The sequence below is a fragment of the Aythya marila genome (genome assembly GCF_965140915.1).
Source record: "Aythya marila genome assembly, chromosome: 12".
Classification (NCBI taxonomy): domain Eukaryota; kingdom Metazoa; phylum Chordata; class Aves; order Anseriformes; family Anatidae; genus Aythya; species Aythya marila.
Genome location: NC_139053.1, coordinates 18,447,248 through 18,452,302, shown reverse-complemented (window position 1 = coordinate 18,452,302; position 5,055 = coordinate 18,447,248).

Below are 5,055 nucleotides of genomic sequence, written 5' to 3'. Positions count from 1 at the left end.
TTGCACTGACAAATCATTACCCAGCTCTGCCCGCAGTCCCCTCCCCGTGCCAGGAGAGAAGGGACGAAGCCTTTCCTTCTCTCGCGCTCAGTCCCCTCCCTTCCCGGGGTGCATCTGTGCTCTCGGTCCTGATAATATGATGTAGATAAGGCCTAGACTCAAACAACTTGGATTGCATCTTTGGGTCAATACAGCCTGGTTTATGGCTGTTCCTGCACAAATATTTTGAAAAGGGCTGCAGAAAGGCGTTCACACATGCACTGCTTCACTCTTCCAGGGTGAAGCAGTGGTCACGTCAAATCATGCCCGTGCCACAAAGGTGTCACCTTGCTTGGCTACCAGCCCTTGGGAAGAAGATCAAGTGATGTCACTTGAAGCTGGTGAAGACAATGAGTCAGTGTCACCGCTGGCTAAAGACCATGAAGACAGGTCAGTGTTTAGAGCCTGAGGCACTGCCAAGAGGCACTAGTTTTGCCTCTTGGAACAAATGGAAGGGAAAAATGAGGTTTCATTACAGCCAGTTTCATGCTTTCACCCTTCCCCACGAGCAGAGGTGAGGTAACTTCTCCCACTGGGCCTTCAGGACATGATGCATTACTTGGGCCTTCCTCCTCCTCCCTCTAGGCAGCCCCAGTTTCCCAGAGCTCCCACCCAGCAAGAGCTTGGCTGTGGTTTCAAGTTGCTAGGGCAGAAGGTTTCAAGTAATGGCAAATGATGGAAATGGGAAAGGCTGGAAGGAACCAGGCAGACTCCTTCACAGATGTGTGGTGTTGCATTTCATGATGACCCATGCCTGGCTTTTCTGGGAAAGGCCTGTATTATGGAAGTACAATTCCAGGTTTTCCCCAAGGACCGTGTGTGGTTTTTTTTAATTTACTGAATTTTGCACAGTTCTTTCACTGTTAGGACTCATGAGTTGTACTGCAAAAGACTGGAAGTAAGACACAGCCATTAATTTCCCCAAAGCATTACACCTGGAAGTGGTTGGTTTACTCCTGGTTTTGTCCTCCAGATGCCTTCCCTGACATTAAAGTTCACCCTCCAGTGACGTTGTTGTGTGTCAGAGAGCCTTTCCTTTCCATAAGCTGTTCTGTGAGATCCAGTTCAACATCCTGTTGAATCTGGAGAAAAGAAGTCTTGAGAAACAGGGAAATGTGTTGCCAGAAAAAAAGAGCCTTGGCCAAAAGAAGGGGGTTGCCAGACGGCCTGAACTTTCACTGAACCAAAGAGCAGGGCAGCCCATGTATCCTAGCAAACTCCAAACAGCAAGAAATGTGCCAAAACTGAGTTTTGAAATATCTTAGATATACTCGTTTTTATTTCATCTATGCAGTCCCCATTTTACATGCAAGCTGTCAGGATCTGTCCATATCGTGGGGACTTACAGTAGGCTTTGCAATGGGTTAACTTTAGATGGGCTTTTCCCCTATAAAGATTGGGTAAAGGAACACTTACCTTTAATTTCTTATCATTTCTGGGGCATAAAATAATTTCATGTGCCATAGATATTTTTTTCCTTCTTTCCTTTTTTAAGTACATGTTGTAACTAGTGGTGCACAAATGACTCCTTGGTTAGATAAGACATTATGTTTTTATCCTTGGACTATGCCCCCAGGCTTTCAGTAATGCCAGCATCAGCTAAGTTAGCATCTGATTAGTCGTTCTTGCCTCTTACTCAATGTCAGCCTTGATTATGCCTATTAATCTGGCACATTTTTTTGAACTGAGCTATGGACATGATCCTGCCTGATTCTCAGCACTCTGATACTATCACAGCCAGGTAAAGAGACTTAGATTTCTCCAGTTTGAGTGGGTTTTGTATGTGTTAATCACCACTGAAACAGCCATCTATGTAGTCACCATGCTTTCAGCCAGTTGTGGCCCAGATAAAAGATGCTGGGGCTCCTGCTGTTCTCAATTTCTCAGTACAAAGTGAGGGTTAAGGCTCTTTTTCAAAAAAAAATCTGGGCAGTGAGGACATGCTTGAACACTTCTTCTGGGAACGAGGAAAGAGTATTGGGAACAAGAAAAGGTTGTTGAGTAAATTTTACAGTTCAGGACTCAACTTTCAACATCACATACGTATTGATATCAGGATTGACTTTCAGGATTGATTGCAGGTGGTGTTGGAGTGATACAACGCAGCAATTCTATCCATTTCAAAAAGAAGTCAGCACCCTGTTCCAAACTTTGCTAGCACAAAATCAGCCCTGAAGATTACTGAAACTTTGCTGAGGGCTGAACAGTTTATTCTTTTTCCTCTCTTTGTTTTCTTGCATCCATTTCTCAGTCACAGATACACCTTCACTATGATGTATTCAAGGATGGGATGGAGTTTTATTAACCTTGGGAGAAATCTAGCTCACTTTGAGGTGTCCTCACATCTACTCAGCACCATTCATTATCACAACAAAGCAGACACCTGTCCCAGCAAACCTCTGATTTCTTCCTTTACTTAAAATGTTTTAACCTTTAATTAAGAGCAGACCAGTTGGGGAGCTAGGGAGGGATCTCTCTCCAGCTGATCTCAAGCTAGTGTTAGACATATAAATATGCCCAGGAAAGGGGCTGGTGGGAAATAGGAGGGAAGTGTTGGGGAGGGAGGGTGTTTGAGCAGCAAATGTTTCCCAGTTAGGGCCCCTATGTCCCACACATGGGTCCTAGCAAGTTGCTTTATGAGGTGGGGAAGGGTTTCTACATAACGGTTGTCCCTCAGGGCTTTAGAACTGATACCTGCTTAGGTAAATTTACTACAACGAATTGTGTGTTGTAATATCTGCATTTTTTTTTCCAAAACATATTGTTGGTGTTTTATCTCTATATGGAGATAATGATGATTTGTCTTTTTTCCCTTTTTTTAACTCTGAGACTGGAGATAGCTGGAGAGTGTAGAGAAAATGGAGGAAAAGAAATGCGGAGTTCTGTTTAATAAAAGTCATACGTATGTTCAAAGGTAGTGCTCTGGGAATTAATCTATGTGGTTTCTTATGTGTTGTGGCAAGGACAAAGGGCAAGCTCTGACAAGCACATGGTCCCTATAAAACAACAAGCTTATTCCTAGAAATAAAATCAGATGCCTTTGGGAGTTCTTATTAGACAAGATGAAGTGCAGAATAGATAAGAACTCTCTTCTTAATTAAGTAAGAATACAAAACACCAAGCACATGCTGTCAGAAGCAACACTTCTTTGGCAAGGTAAGTGGTGGGAGAAGTCTGTAAGCTATGGCAGTTTCATGATGATTTGTAGATGCTTTTTTTTTCAGGGAAAGTGAAACTGCTGCATATGGGGGGAGGTGTCAAAGACACTAAAACTGAGGACAGACACTTGCTATGCAAAATGGTGAGGCAGACTTCAGACCCTAACTGATTCTTTTGGCATGGAAGTATAAGAGTATTCTTCCTTCATTCCTAGAAGTACAGTGAAAAGCCCTATCACTAATTTATAGACTTTCTTCACATGAAAAGTGGCAATAATTATATTATTTCCTGAATTTGCAAGTCTTTGTGAGTATATGCTCAACAGTGCTCAGGTGGTTCTCAGATATCGGAAGCATCAGTAGCCCATAGAATTGGATAAAAACAATCGAATGGCAGAAGTCAGTAAGGCCTTTCTTTTTATGGGTAATGTATAATTAGAAACAGCATGCTGCTGGGATTGTAAGCAGTGTGAAATCATATAATTAGTGTATAATTACAACTGCAGACATGACAAATTTACCCAGACCAGATGTCTGCTAGATCAGTTTCCTCTTTTCTTTAAAGCAAATTCTTTTGGTGTATAAGACTGCATTGCACTAGCAGCAGAATCTCTTCATGTTATCAGGTATTTCTTATGATCAAACATTTGGTACTGTGACCTTACTGCATGGTGAAGGGCTGACTGTTCTTTCAGTTGTATTGCCTAAATTGTTTGCAAAGTTAAAAACAGCTTAATACACTTCTTGGCTAGCATCTTTGTTTTTCCAAACAGCATCAGGCCAATTCATTTACTGTGCTGTAAACTCATTGCATGTTTAAAAACCAGGACAGCAGATGCCCATTAGGAATGTCTGTGTCACCACAGCCTAAACTGAAGGTTGCAAAGTTGAATTATCTATGGGGGAGGCTCACAGGGTTTACAGTTGACAATTACTGAGGTGGGTTTTGTCTTGTTCTTGATGACATTTGGAGAGGGGAGTGCTGCAGAGTTTCCCCATGGTTTACTTTCACCCTTCATTTGGGGATGTTGGGTTTTGCACAGCATGATGGGCAGGTCAATCACTTTTCAAGATAGTCTCTGAATACTACAGCCCCCAAAAAAGCTATTCCACACCCAGCTAATATAATTCTCATTGAAACTAATGGCAACCAGCCAACTAACAACCCATTCCCCCTCAAAAAAAAAAAGTTAGCCAAAGTCATCAAATCTTTGGTTTGGCTTGGTGATGGTTTTGCATTAGAGCTCCATTGATTCCCCTGCTGGAAATCCATGCTTCATTTGCTGTGTTTCAAAGACCTCGGGATCCTTCAGAGTTTAAGCCCACCAAATCTGGGGTTGTTTAGAGACAGACCAAATTTCTGGAGCTGGACAATGGTCAGCCAATGAGTCACATCCTGCAGCAGTAAAAAAAAACCTGAGTAAGGACATACGCTTTTTCTCCACAATGCCTTGACAGCATCTGAAGCTGGAATGGCTTTAACCATCCAGCCTTCCTGAAGTCCACATGATGGATCTGGATGTGATAGATGATGTGATGACATCGGATAACTGGTTGCTCTGCTCCTGTGGCTGGAGGTGACCCAGGATGGGTACTTCTCTGCTCTAGCAAGCAGTGAAGATAAAAATGAACAGTTTGGGATATTTTGAGAATATAATCTGTATCACCAGCAACTTGTATGTGCTGAAGTGAGCCTTGTGCAGCTGCTACCACAAACCAGTATCCCAGCCCTCCAGCACCTTCCCATGTTCATACTTCCAGGTGTTTGGAAAGGACAGACGCTTCTCTGGTGTGTGTGTGTGTTGGGGGGGAGAGCCTACAGGTCTCAGATGCCATCACTAGTTTACACAGGAGCAGC